This window comes from Siphateles boraxobius, unplaced genomic scaffold, assembly GCF_051911475.1.
Source record: "Siphateles boraxobius isolate OS27281-9 unplaced genomic scaffold, OSU_SipBor_1 9, whole genome shotgun sequence".
NCBI classification, from domain to species: domain Eukaryota; kingdom Metazoa; phylum Chordata; class Actinopteri; order Cypriniformes; family Leuciscidae; genus Siphateles; species Siphateles boraxobius.
The window spans coordinates 18,898,981-18,916,990 of record NW_027509219.1 but is presented as its reverse complement, the minus strand read 5'-3'; the positions used below and the strand labels follow the sequence as shown (position 1 = coordinate 18,916,990).

General features: G+C 38.6%; 1 protein-coding gene across 2 annotated transcripts in view; it reads left to right on the top strand.

The window, feature by feature from the left end:
* The window catches only part of grid2 (glutamate receptor, ionotropic, delta 2), a 475,449-nt gene that overhangs the window by 186,573 nt on the left and 270,866 nt on the right, over window positions 1–18,010 (top strand). The gene's annotated exons all lie outside the window — the stretch shown is intronic.

Below are 18,010 nucleotides of genomic sequence, written 5' to 3'. Positions count from 1 at the left end.
TAGTTCGACGGGTCTAAAGTACTCCTCAGCCACACACTGTAAATCACATGAGTGTCAAATTACCCTTCCACACCAAACATTCATAATGAGACTTGCCACCAGTAGCTCTTACCTCCTGGACATAAACACGGCGCACAAGAAATGACGTCACTCCCAGGACCCAGAAAGACGCGCTTAATGATGTCAACCTCATCTCCTTTTATGTCCCTTGAACGTGCCGTATCCGCCCCTAATCACTATAAGGATTGATCGCATCACCACACTAATAAGAGGCTGTCAAACTCTACTGATTTCTTTCTTTCTGAAGTTCATGTCTCATGTCGTGTTATATTGACACAACTGATGGCAACATTGGATTGGCTGTTGCATGTGTTTTAACTGAGCACAACACATAATTTGTGATTTCATGTAATTGTAGTCCGTTCAAGTTGTCAAAATGTTTCAAAAGACTTCAGATGTCCGGGACTTTATCCGTCCTGTGGTTTGTTAGAGTAGGAAATAAAACGTCTCAGGTTACGTATGTAACCCTGGTTCCCTGAGAGGGAACGAGACGCTGCGTTGAGACGCGGTGGGAACGCTCTGCGTGATTGCGTCGTGAAGCACGTGTATAATCAGTCCAATGGAAGAGCGAGACGTCGTAGGCGGGTGACTTAATAGACCAGGAAGCTATAAAGCACACCAGAAAACAGACCGCGACAGCTTCTGAAAAAGCCTGAAGCAAGTCGATCAGGGCATGTAGGAAGTATGGAAGGAGAACGCAGCGTCTCGTTCCCTCTCAGGTAACCAGGGTTACATACGTAACCTGAGACGTTCCCTTTCAAGGGAACTCGAACTGCGTTGAGACACAGTGGGAACCCTATACCCACTACACCATAATGAGAAATGCCCGTTCTGTGTGAAGTCCTTGCGCACACTAAGAAGCAAGCAGCCTAGCCCCGGGAGTGGAGAGGTCTAGGTCATAAAATCTGACAAATGTATGTGGTCAGGACCAGCCTGCCGCATTACAAAGGTCCTGAAGGGAAACCCCTGAAATTAAAGCCTAGAGGCAGCCATACTCCTTGTAGAATGGGCCTGAACAGCCATAGGTGAAGGCTGTCCGGCCACTTCATAAGCAAGTGAGATACCCTCAACTACCCACTTGCTCATTATCTGTTTAGATGCAGGGCAACCTATCTTAAGTTACCCGAAGCAGACAGATAATTGTTCTGATATATGATATACAGAGAGTCGCCCCCCCAGAGGACGCAGAGGAGAAACGATTTCTCGAAACCGTCCCTCCCCAGTATAGTTTATCTGTTTTTGCACGACGCAATTCTCGAATAGCGTCAGTGATGACATCCTCACATTTATCCATGTCCTTATACATAACCCACCAGAGCTGCCTAATAAAATGTATTTATTTAAGATGGCTGGTGGGTAACGTCGGGTTGAAAACGATGACGCCGACTCGGGAGAGAGAAAGCTCGCAAGCGCCTCTTTAACCCGAGGCACTGTCATACCATGATACTTAATAACCAAAGCATTACTTTATTTGTTTTGTTCCCTTTTTTTTACTAAACAAAACATTAACGATACCAATTCCTCGGAACTGGAAATCGCCAGCACTGGATCTGACAGGTGAAAGCTGAGATAGGGCGGAGCCCGTCCCAACCCCCGCTGTCAGATCCGTCCCAAAATGCGAGTCGCCGCTGTGTCTCAGCAACCGCGGGACCCGCGCGGGGAGCGCGAACCGAACCGTCCTCCTCGAAGAACGCCCGCCGGGAGCGGAGCGTCCTCACGTACAGCTTCTCGCAATGCTCACAGTCAGCCCACTCGAGAACTGACTGTGGCATGCTCCACTCCCAAATAGTAACAAAAAGCTGATGTGTGTGTCCCCACCCGTGATATAATGTGGGCAGGGAACAACACAAAGCTGCTTGCTCTCTTTTGCCATAATATATATATATATATATATATATATATATATATATATATATATATATATATTGCAACTTGACAGACAACAATAAATATGACAAGGATAGAATACACAGATCGCTAGCTGAAGGCACAGAAGCTGTCGCGCTGTTTTCTGGTGTGCTTTATAGCTTCCTGGTCTATGACGTCACCCGCCTATGATGTCTCGCTCTTCAATTGGACTGATTACACACGTGCTTCACGACGCAATCACGCAGAACGTTCCCATCGCGTCTCAACGCAGCTCGAGTTCCCTTGAAAGGGAAACATATTTAAGGCCTACATGTAGTTAATTTTTAGGGGGTTTTTTGTTATTTCTTAAACATTTTAATAAGTGAGTGGAGGGAAAGATCACTGTTGACTTAAGTAGATATTTTCGGCATAAAATTATAATAATTTGCTTTGGCTTTAGTCCAGTGTCAGTAACAGGGAATTATTTAATTCTGAAAATTAAATGAGCCAAATCTCACATTGTATAAGTGGGTCCCAAACAAGGGCATCATCATATTTGAGGGGATTGGCATCCTAGTCCCCTAGTTTCCCCTAGTCAGTATATACTGTCTGTGAGAGCTGTAATGATTCCTCAGACATTCTGCTTTTCTGTTTAATGAAGAAAATAGCACCATACAGGTTTGTAAATACTGTCAAATATTTTTTTTTAGCTGAACTACCTAGGAAGGTCTGCCCCTACATTGTCTATTCTCTATTCTTTGGATATTGCCCCTTTATTGCACCCTATACACATTTCTTACAGGATAGCATGTGAGAAGCATTTGTTAAATCGGACCTCGTCTTCCAAGTAGATCCTTGTGATGGGATGCAACCAGCTGGAAGCACTTATGGTTAGGCAAACTGGAGTGGATGTAGCCTGTCTGATGCAGTTGTTGAGATCAGATCGTGACAGATGGTGGAAACCAGAGTTAAACTGGCCAACATCTTCGAAAGGATCTATTTTCAGGGTAATCCATGGTTGGAACGTGATCCATTATGGTCAGCAGGTGTGGTTTGGCTATTTTAGGCATTTGCTATACCTGTGTCCATGGAGTACAAATAGATACAAATAGATAAGTTGAGAAACAGCTCCATGTGGTATAAGTCTATATATAAGCAATGAAGCAACAGCATGGGGTTCTGCACAAGGGTTTATTGCCTCAGGCAAAGGCACACTGTTATTTCCAGGTGTATTAAATGGCGACTCCAGCACTCAGCCCACCCAACTGTTTTATGCTTTGTGAAATATGATTTAATGGTTGGAAGTGTAATAAAATCTCCATATTGTACACGGTAATTAGGTTGATTTAAAATGTACTGTGCTTAAGTACAGAAGCTACCCACCGAAGCAGACGGAAAATAGCTAAGGGTAATCCATCATAGGTCATAGTCTTGGTGTTGAAGAAAGGAACACATTTTTTATTTTTTTCATTTCCTCTGGGAAAACCACACCCTCATGGTTGTCTGCAGAGACAGAAAGTGAGTGTTAGATGATGAACGTTCATCCAAAATGAAACATCTCTTTAGTCCTTGGGCACTGTGTGTACACACTCAGGATGAGGACGGAATAAATATGCAGAGACTACCGCTGTACCGCTCGCCTGACTGTGGCTTTTATCATATTTCATTATTCATATTATTTATATAATGCATTAGTGGGTCTCCCTCAGTATTATATCCGCATTCACGAGCCGCCCCCTTCCCTGAATCTCTCCGGTGGCTCCGGGTGCAGGGGTGTAAAAGCCTGCAGCGTTTTCAAGTGTGATTTTCAACAATGCCCCAGGTCAGGAAGATGGAGGGGGGGAAGTGAGATGAAATGTAACGCACTGGTGTGTTCTGTTCCTCTTCTGCTCTGGTTTTGTTTGGTTTCTGGCTGTTTTCTTTCTCTTTCTATTTGAGACGTGTGCCAAATCTATTTTCCTGATTCTGCTGTGAGTCATGAGGTTATGACATCCAGAGCAATTTTGATTTGTTTTGGAAAAAACAGTTCCTGTTATTCATTTTTATGGGTTAAATGTAAAGAATATATTTTATTGGGCAATGTAATATCATGGAAATTATCATGGAAATGTTTACTTAATGAATGTAATAAAATACTTAATAATATATCAGTCAAAAATATTTATTTATTTATTTTTATTAAAAACTAGTTTTTAAATAAATGTATCTTTTTAATAGACATTTTAAGTAAATAAACTTCTGCCTGCATTCTTGTCAATAAGGGGCTCACTAGCCCAGTTTTTATTGGGTAAGCAAACACAAAAACACCACTCTTTGAATTGCAAACCCTAAAAAAAAATAGCTCTTTGGCTGAACATGATAGACAGTGATTCCACGTGATTGAAACAAGTAAAACCAAATAGAACCAACCATGTACAACTAACTAGAATTAATGGTGTTCATTTACTTGAATGAATGTTTTTAGTGTAACTTAAATAAACATGTTTTCATTTAAGTTGAATTATTCAAATAATCCTACAATTAACACTAGAAGTGCCAGAATTCCATAACTACTAGAACTGCCACAAGCGGTCATTTTGACCACTAGATTCCAAACTCGATACCGCCGACCCCAGAGGGTTAATGATAAATACCCAATTGAGAGATTAATGCATTTATTGTATTAGGATATCTTTTAAAAACAAAACAACACCAAACTGTACATTTAAACAAGCTTAATTATACATTTAAAAATAATATCATTAGTAGCCTACCGTAATTATCCCATATGTTGTGGGAGAAAGGGGGAATAGGGAGCTGTTCCTTTCATGTTGTAAGGATTTTAAATTGTTGGTCAAGCGGGAGGGAATTATGGGTAGTGTAGTCCAACACACACATAGTCGCGTGTGCAGCACTGAATAGAGCAGAAATATATGTTTCCTTATATTCTTGTTATATTCAGTGGAAATGAACCGAGTATTTATGTTTACTGCAACATTGAAAGTCATGTGGATGCATGCCGAAGAGATCTATAAAGCAGTATACTCACGGCACTTCGTCTAACTCATCATTTGCACGGACTTGAGTAACTAGTTAACTGTTACGCACACACCTAACGTTACGGCTGCTGAGACGGGCACGGAAGAGAAAAGGTAACACAACAGATAGGCTATATTTTCATATCCATTCAACAAAACTCAGAACAAGATAATAACAACTAAAAGTATCTTATTCAGATATTCTGTTGACAGTGAGAGAGACAAAGGTCAACCGCTGGAAATGTAAAAAAAGAATACCGCAAAATTCAGTGCTGTCAATACGACCGTCTATGGCCGAAATAGATAAATATGTTCATTTTTTTTTTTTGCCTTCTGTGCAATTTATATGAAAATTTTTTTTTTAATGAAAATACAGACACTTTTTAGGAAAAGTCAGGTACCAGCAGGATTTTATTTATTATTGCTGTTAATTAAGTTATTTATTTAAGTTATTGCTGATATAAAATTCAAAACGTCCGTCATGGCCGATCTAGTGTTAATGGTTTTTGTTTAGTCTTGTGATTTACATAGCAACAAACTAAATATATCTTTTCTTTACACATGTGATGTTAGGTGCTTGTAGTCCAGAAGTGATACTGGTTTCATACATAGCACTAGTGTTAGCAGGTCCTACCCAAGCACAAGCTCAACACTTTACTGTTGTTTTGCAAAAGATTTCCCCATACAGATTTTTGAAACAGATTAACCGCGTGCTTTGTAAGTGATGTCTGCGTGAGATATGCTTCATACATCACTATTGAAAATAATATAATATTCAGACAATATTACTGATCTGACACTATCGGAATACAAAAACTTGAACTGCATTAATCTGGATAATTACACCATTGTCTTCTGTAGTGCTGCTTTTGAAATCATAATTGATGAACTCAGCCACATTGACTTATCATTGTACTGAATGGAGCTGAATAATAAGTCAAGTCACCTTTATTTATATAGAGCTTTTTACAATACATATTGTTCCAAAGCAGCTTTACAGAGATAACAGGAAACAAATGTTGTGATAATATTGTTAAATATAAAATTAGATGTCCCCAACTAAGCAATCCACAGCCAATGGCGACAAAGGCGACAGTGGCAAGGAACCAAAACTCTATCAGGTGATAGAATGGAGAAAAAAACTTGGGAGAACCCAGGCTCAGTCAGGGGGCCAGTTCTCCTCTGGCTAACAATCGAACAGTGTATGTTAATGATTCAGGCAGCATTATAGGTCAGAAGTCAGATTGGATCGGAACTTTCACAATATTTATCCAGTTCCATCTGGTTGGGGGTCGGAGTCATCACGCCCGTATGGAGACGAGTTTGTTGAGGTGTCCATGAGAGGCCTTCACAGGGCTGATGAGGATGGCACTTCAGGGAAGCGTTGTCGTCGTGTTCATGCGATGGTCCTTCATCAGATCTGGATATGGCCTGGATCTGGTGGACTGCGGTAAACCTCGGGATAGACAGAGAGACTAATATTAGCGTAGACGCCATCCTTATGATGTACCAACTACATCAGGATTTATGGGAAGTGTTCCCGGTTCCGGCTGATCTAAACTATGCAGCCTAACATTGAATTATACAAGTCTATAATTTATTATGTGTATGGTAAGCCAAAGAGATGTGTTTTTATTTGATAATGACACTGTTGTTGTTCATCTGTATCTAAGTTAGTACATTAAGTGAATGAAGAGGAAAAGTGTAATGGTCTGGTGTTTTTTGTTTGTTTGTTTGTTTATAGGAATGCACTGATATACTGTAGAAACTGGTTGTTTTCATAATTCTTTATAATTTGAAGCTTACAACTAATATATTGGCATTAGATCTCATTGTAAACTTAACAGGCCGATACTGATAACATTTAAATATGACTGTTGATTATCATGGATACCTATTTATTTATTTTATTATTGTATTATTTATTTATTTATTTATTTAGTTAGATAGTTAGTTAACAGTACAATAGTTAAAAGATCAAGGTTCATGCTTAAAATTCCATTAAAAATACATCCATTCCATCTTTCCAGATGGAAATCAGATTAGCTTGAAAATTCTGCCGGCTGGAATAAACGATTTTGTAGTTGAATAGCTTACAAAATGAGCCAGTCATTTACTTTGACCTCATCTCATTAACAGCTTGTCACAATGTAAGACTTATTTTGTGATCTAGATGAGCCTTACAGCCTGAACTTTCTTAACCGACTGTTACATTTAGACTCCTTCAAGTAAATGTTTTTATTAGTTTGTTTGCTTGTTTGATCACTAGCGACTCTGGCAGTTTGGAATTTACCACCTATAAATAGTGAGAAAATGTGAAGGTTCCTTTTCTCGGAGCTCAGAAATGTTCACTTTCTTTCCTTTATTTTCTTTTTTTTTTATCCTGCTTTGCATGTTGGCCAGGGGCCGACTAATGGCGGTGTGATGAGGCAGAGAGTGAGGTGCTCATTAAAGAGCCCGCAGGGGGGTCTGTGCTTGTCTGCATACGTGTGCGTTTGTGTGGGCTTAGACCCCCCGGGAGATGTATAATCATTCCCATTATTAATGACATGGACTGCTAGGCCAGAGGGCGGAAACTGGGGTGAGAGTGAGATGTAGCTTTATTCTGCTTGCCTTCTGTGAGACATGATTTACGTTGCACGACGCTGGCATCAGACAAACTAATCAAAAATGAAAGTATAGACAAAACTGAGGGAGGAAAAAAAAGAAGATATCTGTGCCAAGCAGGGCGGAACCGAGGGCTGTGGGAACGGAGTGAGGCCTGGAACATTTTTGTTTTGTTTTTATTATGTTTATATGCAGCACTTCTCCGCGAGAGGCCGCCTCTTTACTTTCGCTTTGTTGTTTATTTTGATATATTAAAATATATTGAACGTTCGCCAGTTCCCAAAATGCACTGGCATCCAGCCCTCCACCAGCTGAGTGAACTCCTCCGCAATGCCTGATGGTGGTGCTGGATACTCCTTGGTGGGCAGCCCTCTGACACTTCCTTCGCCTGGTGGATGGTGACGGCTTCTCTGGGTTTGGGCAGCCGGCAGCAAGTCCCCCGTTCCCTGCTCCTCCCCATCATGGCGGCGTCAGCAAACGGCGGCGGCGACTATGCTCACTCTCAGACAGCAGCCCTCCAGAACCCAGGTGGCCGGCAGTGAGTTAGTCGGTCCCCCCGGCAAATCACTCCAGCCCACCGCATCGAGCGTTGTAGACTCCACTGAGCTGGATGGCAACACGGATTTCCCACAGCGGCGAGGGCTTTTTGACAGCACTTTCCTCCCGAGTTTTGGCACCAGTGTAACAAGGTTTGTGTTTAGAGAAGTGGAGATGGGAACCGGAGAACGTTCAACATACCTTAATAAACAACAAAACGAAAGTAAAGCAGCAGCCCCTCACGGACAACTGTGGCATATAAACATTATAAAAGCACAACATAAACAGTACAGGCCTGGTCCTCTCTCATCCTTCACTGGCGTCATTCCTCCTTTTATCCTTCCGGAGCTCCTCTGTGAGAGACACGTGGCCTGTGTGGCATGTAGGTGATGCTTATTAGCAATCGCGCCAAAGGCCTTGGTCTGTTCCCACGGCTTTCGGCACCACCCTGCTTGCCACTAAATCTTAAAGGAGTTGTGCCCAGAAAAATAATAATTCTGTCATAATTTTGTCATCAAATATATGGCTTTACAGACTTTAATTGCTGTTACTTCATAAAATTTTTATTTCAAATTAGTGATGTAGTACTCGAGTCCGGTCTCAAGACCGATTTCTGCTTTCTCGGACTCGTCTCGGACTTGTTCCTTCAAAGACTCGGTCTCGACTCGGACTCGACCCTTCAAAGACTCTGTTATGACTCGGACTCGGCATTGGCGGCATAGGCGATCACTAGTAAAAGCATAGTCCATATTAAGACGTTAAGACTGCTCCTCTAAACAATTCCCAATCTAGCTTAATCTGTAGGCCTAACTGATGATTATTAACTGGGGTGATATTAAATCATGAATGTCAAAACTGACATGTCGAGACAAAATCTCGACTCAGACTTCCTTCCTCAAAGACTCGGTCTTGACTCGGACTCGACTTTATTTGAAAAACAACGGACTCGGACTCGGTCTCGGACTCGACCCTTCAAAGACTCGGTCTTGACTCGGCATAGGCGGTCTCGTCCCCATCACTTCAAATAAGTATCATTAAAGTGTTCTTTTTAAGTAAACATGGATTATTGTGCAGTGGAAAATATTAAGTGGTTGGTTAATCATGAAGGTTTACTTACCTTCATGACATGTCAAACCCATATGACTATTGAAAAATAGCAAAGGCTTAAAACAAGTCTTTCATGTCATCCTGACTGAATCATTAAGGTTTTGGATCAGTCTGATTCATATGCAAATCATTTGGCTCTGTGCAATGCAAAAGATGATGTTAGTCAGAGTGTAATTTCTATGCTGCTCTTTCAACTCTGTCCAGTCTGATGCCCTGGTTCAATCTACACTGTATATAATTAGTTTTGTGTCTACATAGAGACACAAAGGAGCTGTAAACGTCTTTACATTGAATCACAGTTACGGGAGACAGATGTGATAACATGTGAATGTTGATTGTGGGTTCACAGACAGCGGACAGAAAATAAGACATGCACCGATTTTCATGACAGAGCTGCTGTAGTTTACTGTAAATACACTGTAGTGGCATGTTTGCCAGGAAAACATCTTTCCTGTGATCCAAAAGAAAGGATTGAGCTCCATTTTGGAACTTTTGCTGCAGAATCGCTTCCCTCTCATTCTCGTCACGGTCAAATGTTTGCTGATGGATTCCAAATTTAAATATAAATTTAAAACTTGGAGTAATGGCTTCTGAAAATTCAACTTTGACATCACAGAAATAAATTGTATTTTAAATAAAAAGTAGAAAACAATCATTTTAAATTGTAATAATATTTCACAATATTACTGTTTTATTCCATAAGTCTTTGTATGACATCTGAAGATTTGGAATATAGTGCATGGTGTATGGACTATTTATAATGCTTGTTTGGCAGAATAAATCAGCTTTCCTTGTATGAAAAGAGCAGCTCAGACAATGTACCAAACATTTCCTTTTGTGTTCCACAGAAGAAAGTAAGTCATATGTGTTTGGAACGACCTGAAGTTAAGTAAATTATGATAAACTTTTCTTCTTTTTTTTATTTACAATGGAAATCCCCTTTTCGTGGCCATTGCAAGAGAAACCAGTCTTCATCTGATAGCACTTAGCTTTCTAAAACGTTATACTGCCCTGGTGCACGGTATTTGTTTAAACCCATGTTTGACAAATAATAGTGTTTTCTTTGTAGTCTCAAAATGCTATATTGTACTTAATCCTCTGTATAATATTTTGACAGTGTTCCATGCTTCTGCTGCTTTAGGTAGACATCAAAGGCCGCTCAACTGAGTCGCTTGAAAGTGCCTGTGTTATTTACACACTAATTACTGTATGTTATGTTTATTTATGGAGAGGCAGAGTTCAGAGTCCACTAGATGTAGCTATCTAGTTTTCCTTTTTGAGACAGCATCCGAATCTGTCTTCCATAGCATATTTCCATAAATAGTAGACGTTCACATCAGAAGGCAGTTGTCATTGAACATGTATTCCCTTTGTGTCTATTATGTCCTAGTAAAGCTTAGATCCTTTTCCGGCAAGACGACAAATGGGGATTAGTCACAGTAAGAATAAATTGAACCCAGTGAAATGCCTGCCTCACAAAAGACATGTAATAATAAATGAATTCAACAATTTTCAGCACAAATTATTTCTCGTCTGTCTTGTTTTGGTACACTCAAGACCGTTCAGAGCATGAGGCGTCTTTCTGATGAGTCCCATTCTTTTTTATCGTTCTAATGATTGGACGGTCCACAGAGATTAGGGATAGTAAGGAGACGTCGACTCACTGTGTCGAGAATGACACTCTGTTTTGAAGCTCTTGCGCTTCTCGCCAACTCATTAGTTTAATTAAGTAATTAACGCGTGAGGCGGTGTGCTAGCTGGCAAATTCTCAAAGGAATGATTGTTGTGTTATTCCAAGTCGCGGGCCTGGCAGGGATGACACTACAAAACCAATAGTCAGATCTGGCAGATAATAGGAGCCTTTGCTTTGGAACTGGAATGAGTCATACCTAAAACAGGACTTCCTCAACTCAACGTCTCCTGTGGATGAAAAGCCTTGTGAAAGCATCAAAGATGCTATAAAGATTCTGGGCTGCTATTAGTTGAGTAATTATGAGTAAGAGGAGGAACTCTTTGGGTGTACTATTAACATGCAGTCACATATTGTCTACTATTATCAACTGTGCAGTACTATTAAAGACTATTATTTTCTGAACTACTGCAGCATTAAATGGATGCAGATGTTTTCATGGCACTCAAATATATAGCTTTACAGATTTTAATTGCTGTTACTTATAACGTGTTATTTTTAAGTGAACATGCATTTCACAGTGGAACATATAAAGTGGGTGGTTAAAGGGAGAGTTCAAAGCAAAAAAAAAAAAATTCTGTCCTTATTTACTTATTTACTTATTTACTCTTCATGTCATTTCAAACTCATATGACTTCATTTCTTCAGAAGTTTTCCGTGTAATAAATGGGGAATTAAGCTTTCAAGCTTTATAAAAACAAAAATAAAAAAACTAATATCAAATAATATTCAAATAAAATGAAATTGCAAAAGCAGCAGAAAACGTGGTCCATATGACTCATATTCCAAGTCTTCATGATGTTTCAGATCAGTCTTTTTCATATGCGAATCATTCAGAGCGGATTTGTGAACTGAATCAACCAATTAATTGAAAAGATCCCAATCAAAAGAACAATTCCTTTATGAATCAGACATGACTACTTCACTCATGACTGAGCTGAGGAGAAATTAATGAGTCTTTTATTACATCCAAGATATTGAAAGACTTGCATTATAGCACACAAGACATATGGACAATGATATTTTATGCAGCTTTTGTTTGCAGTTTGAAGCTTGAAAGATTCAGTCCTCCTTCATTGTGTAGTAATTGCTTGGAAAAGAGCAACCAGTTCTTCAAAATTTCCCTTCAGTCTTTCAGAAAGAAACCTGAAAATCTTAAAATTCCTTTAAAGATATATTTAATGCAACTAAAACAGTTCAGGCTTTTCATAGGCACATTTTCAGTGTGACAAAACTTCATGTGCAAGGAAAAGGAGACAGAAGAGTAGATGGAGAGAGACAAAAAGCAATAGGGAGAAAAGCAGACGGGTGATAAACGATGTAGGAGTGGGAGCAGTGTGCCTTAGCTTAGAATGGTAATGATGACAGCCATAAGAAGAAAAATAAAAGTGCAGTTTCATGTCACTGCACTGATTTATGAATCCTAGAGCACAGGAGGAAGTAGGAAAAAGTGCCTGCATGTTTCATATAGAGATGAACACATACACACATTGAAATTCATTGCATGTGAGCAGTCAGGGCCTGGCGCTTTTTCAAATAAACATTTACAAGAATTTGAATATTAAACTCAACCTGCCATAAGTAAGTTATTATCGCAATACCAAATCTTTGTTTTATGAAACGAGTCCAAAGGAGAATTTGTCAGTGTTCTATGAACCATTCAAAAAGCCCATAATGACAGATCTTATAGGAACAATAATAGCTGCAGCATTTCACTCCTTTTACTGCCAGAGCTCATACTTCTACTTGTATTGGACACACCCATTTAGAGTCTTTTTGAATCTGTATATATATATATATATATATATATATATATATATATTCCTTTCTTCTGTCTTTAATGCCCTACCACACAGCAAAGGGTCAAGGTTTAGTAATGTTGTTACTTTAGTTCTCACATTTAAGATTTTGGGCCAGATTTATCAACAGCTTGCGCCATCACAAACCCTCCTTTGGTGTTAAAAAAAATACTGTCAGGGTTTACAAAATACGCACAGTGATACATTTGCGGCTGACCTTACTGCATAGGCATTTGTAGGAGTTTCCCTTTCAAACCACTACATTTATGGGCTGATAATATTTAAATAAATCATGCAACATTAGTTACAAAGGTGTGCATAAAGTCATGCTAATGGTATTTGCGCCATTATTTGCGCCATTATATTAACCGATTTATTGCCTCACATGACATTGTATTTTGCACATTATCAACAGATAACACTAAGCTCAACTTTCCACTCCAATCTGCACTTTTATTAGATTGTGGTCGCACAATAATATGCCCTGTTTAGTAAATCTGGCCCTTTGTTTGTTTTTTGTTTTTTGTTTTTTATAATGGTGACTTTCTTGTGACTATCTTGTGACTATAATTGTGACTATCTTACCGTGTGGCTTTACATATATCTAGCATTTTACAGCTTTGTTTCTCATTTGTGACTTTATTGCTAAAATGTGTGGTTCCATGAGAGAAAGATGGGTTTTAAAAATGGCTTACTTCAAGGAGGTCCTCTGGGTATTTTATAGCTTTTATTGTCAGAAGATAAAACATTCAAACAAGGAGGAGTTCATAATTTTAAAGAGCATTGTGAGCATTGTGATTTGTGTTTTCTATCTTCCCGAGTAGAAGTCATAAAGCGATAGGCCTACTGATATTATCTGACCATTGCTGTTATCCATTTAGGTGCAATTTTCCAAGTATAGTGTTTTTCCCACACTTTACCTCCCTCACATCTGCTGCATCTAAATCCCAGTTATTGACGAAAACCCATGAAAGTCACTCATCCACATGTCATTTGCTTTTTTCCAACAATACACAAGGTACCAATGTCCTCTCCCACAGCCAGTGCTTTAGCACTACGGAAAGAATAGTCCATTTCTGTACACATCCTTTGTTGTCTTTTAACAAAACTTCTTCTGCCCACGTAGCTATTTTCTGCCCAAGTGGGGGAAAGTAGCTGTAATGCTGGGGTACAGCAGGCCACCAATGTCGAGATAGCAAAGGGTAATTATATTGATGAAGATAATTATGACTTATTGTTACATACCATCGCAGATCATTTCTCCCATTTCTCTGGTGAATAATCTAATCAGGACCATTTGATCCTTCTTAGAAAGCAATTTATGCATGTACTGTAGCAAATGTCTATATTTTACTAAATGTAATTCATTCATATGATGAAAGTAACAGGATTAATGTGTGCTCTATATAAATTACCAATAAGTAAATACGGAATTCTTTATCTATTTCCTGTTTACAGATTGATTTTACATCTTGTCACTAAAATAAATGACCCGATTATCAACCCACCACTGATATTATCTCATGGTTAAATCATTAAAATATCAGGCACATTACAGTAATGGATATGTTTAGCCTCTTAATTATTGTTCGGCAAAGGTCAGAATAAATTACATCCAATTAGAAAGTGATCTTGACAGTCTAATATGGATCAAATCGCTGTAATATACAGATAATGATTAATCAATAACACTGATATGTATCTGACTCAGGGGTGCTGTTATTCTCGCATAGACTGTAGAGAGAGAAAAAAGGAGAACCATGTGGTTCTATTAGTTAGATTTCTATAGCATGTGTCAGATGTTTTGTCTGATCATGGGCATCCCACCTCCAATTTCCCATACACCTTCCAATGTGCTGGCCTTGTCTACTCTGTTGGCTATGTATTGAATTAGTCACCTGCAGGTTGCAAGCCTCTTGGCCATGGAAGGATATCTGAGCAAATTTGAACTAGCTGAAAACACCTGGTCCACCAGCATTGCCAGCTGTTGAAAAAATCCTCCATTTTCCTGCCACCACACGACTAACTGCATTATTCCAGCGTCCTTTGCCTTGTGAATGTGAACCGGCAACGGAGTTCATCGTTGTGCGTGGATACCTTGAGGTTTTATGATGCTTGTTTTCTGTTGCTTCTGAACAACAGGATTTTTCACACTGTAATGCGGAGCACCCTGCCGAACTTCCCGCCTTCACCATCTGTTTTCAGTTTGTTTTGCACTTTTTAATCTGTGAAAATCTCTCTAATCTTTACATTCCATGTTTGGAGAGTTGGTCTTGCATGATTAATCTGTCCTTAAACTGCGTTTTGGATGTTAATCAACTTTTTTTTTTTTTTTTTTTTACTGGATGTTTAGTGTTTTATTGACTGTTGCTAATTTAACTATTTGTTGAATGGTTTCTGTCCTTTCTAATGTGCAATTAGACGCATCCAGTAACTGTTTTTATTTTTAATTTTTATAAGAAACACATATTTTTCAATTATATACAGTTGGATTATATGCAATTTATTAAAAATGTAAATTCTGAAAAAGAAGTTTGGCATATTTTTTTTTTGCATTTCCATTTAACAAAGCTACTTTAGTGCTTATTTGAAAACATTTGTCTGCAAAATCAAAGTAATGTCAAGCAGAAGAGGGGAAAAAAACACAAAACACAAAACATGAAATTATATCATAGAGAGGATCCCTGCAAACCTTCATGTCTTTTTGTCATGGTCAATAAGTCTTAAAATGTCAGATAATTTGACCCTTTCATGACTTATATGTCATTGATCCCTTTCCTGTTTCCTAAATCATTCCCCCCAGTCATACTGCTGAGTGTCGACTAAATTGATATTTATTTTCATACCTTTTATGTTGTTATTCTTGTTTTCTTTATCAAATTACCCTGAAGAGTGTGTCAACAGTACAATTAGCAGTGCTGCATTAGAATCGCTGTTCTAAACAAATGAAAAGCACTTGAGTTTATTGAGAGAATGTGCTCTGTTTAAGGCGAGACACTAAAGGTGAATAGGGTAAAAATATTAACATACAGATATCACCATGAAATTTTACCAGTTGGTTACTCGCGTGAATAAGAGAAAAACATGTATTGCAAGTTTTCTGTAATTTTCTGTTTAAATATGCTAATCAGGCTATATCTAATTAAATATGCACTAATTTGCATATATTTTGAAGTGATGTTTTTTGAAGATGAAAAAAACAAGGTTCAAAATTATTTTTGCATTTTGTTGATATATTCAATGAAAATACATTTACAGAAGGGATTATGAATATCTTCTTTTTTTACCCTGTAAATCAGGAAATACTGCCAATAGCCTTAAAAAAAATATTTCCGCCCTATTTTTAGGCATGAAATGTCATATAAATCAGGCCAAGAATGATATATCAACAAATCCCTCTGAACAAACCTTCACAATATAGTTAGGAATAGGACTGTAAAGTTTGGTGTATGCAGGTGCTACAGAAGTGGAAAATCGTCACTAGGAGTTTGAGAAAAAACTCATTTTGAGAAAACGGCCTTTAAAGATTTTTATGTAATAAAAATAATTTCTATTGAAAGCCATGAATTACTGACAAAATATGCTTTAGGTCCATGTAAAATCAATGTATCACACTGTTTAACATCCAAAACTCATCATTGCTTCATCCATCACTGATCATAACATCCAAAACAACACATCAACAGTCCATCACACAGGTGAATATGATCTGCCTGAAGGACTCACAACCACTTTAGGATCCCACAATTACAGATTTGTTTAGTATTATATAGTAATTATATTATACAAAAACTGAAATGTGTTGTGTAATATAATTGTTTTGTATAAATAGTGTGTAAAGTATTGTATATGTGATGCATGTATATAATGTCAGAGCGTGTCACGTGATAATACTGAACGAATCACGTTGTCAGAAATTGGCATCAGCCGATGAGATTGCGCATTTCGAGTTAAATCGCCCGTTTTACTTTCATGATTGGTTGCTGATAAACAGGAAATTACCATATTTGGATCCGATATCGTTGCGAAGGAGAGAGAGAGCTTTCTAACGGTGTGTGTGATGACAGGATGCAGACAGCGATCGCGGAGCAGCAGGATGATTTGGAACGCCAACTTTTGTTGAATTTATGTGAAATCTACACACGCAAACAGACAAAGTGTAGTAAAATAAAGACCTAAATGTGTATTTTGGACTTTTTTTCAGCACAAGTCTGAAAGAAGACATACTATTAAAGACAAATACCCCAAAATCTCAAAATTGACCAGTAAAAAAAAAAAAACGATGTTTTTGCCTGCCGTGTCTCGCCTTAAAGCTCTACATACAGAAGCTAAGATGGTGCGTTTCTGTCTGCCACATCACCGGATATAACTGAGTCCTGTTGGATGATCTGGTCTGACACATCCTCATAATAAGCAAATAGTTTCCCCTCTGGGGCACCTGTTGGCAGGGTTCGAAATGAAGCGAATGTTATGATCGATGGCTGTTTATTTCCTTCCTCATTTCAGGAATCGAGCTGATGGTTTATTCCCGCTTTAATATGTGCAGCGGTACCTTTCAGACCTCTTCTCTTGATAAATATCTATCTTGACATTTCCTGAACCTTTTACAAATCTGCCTTCTTCCGAACACGCCAACCTCGGAGATTAGGCCAACAAAACGGGGAACTGCTCCCAAATGACACACGGAGCTCATTGAATTTGTAATTGAAGAGTAATTTGGCTCATGTTCAAATAAGATCAGACTGTAATTACAGATGTTGTTTGTTTAAGTGATTACAACGAGCAGTGTGAAGATGAAACCCATTAGGGTCATGGCTATCGGCTGGAGCGTGTAACGGTTTGCTTTACATTAGCCCTGTATTTCACATTATCCTGACCTTGCATATTGATTGCCTTAAACAGATGCAAATGCACTTCCTGTGACTTTGAGCAAGGAAGTAATCTGGCAGGCTGTGGCAATTGTTCTAATTGGCCTGGTTGCAGAATTTGGTGTTAGGACTCTTCGGACGATTCCTCATTGTGATTATATGATTCATTAATTATTAAATGAGCACCCAATTATTTTAATTTGGCTGTTTGCAGATGCCTCTAAATAGGCCTTGATGGATGGATGGATGGATGGATGGATGCATGGATGGACGGACAGACAGATCAGATAGAGAAAGAGAGAAGGAGAAATTAGCCAGAAAGAGGGTCCATAGATAGATATGAATATTTATGAAATTTTGACAAGGGCCAAAAACAAAAAATTGTTTTTTAGCAAACTAGTAAAATGTCAGGGGCCAGAAACTTCATTAAGATTTGCAACACTGAATTTTAAGAGCAATAGTAAAGATAGAATATTG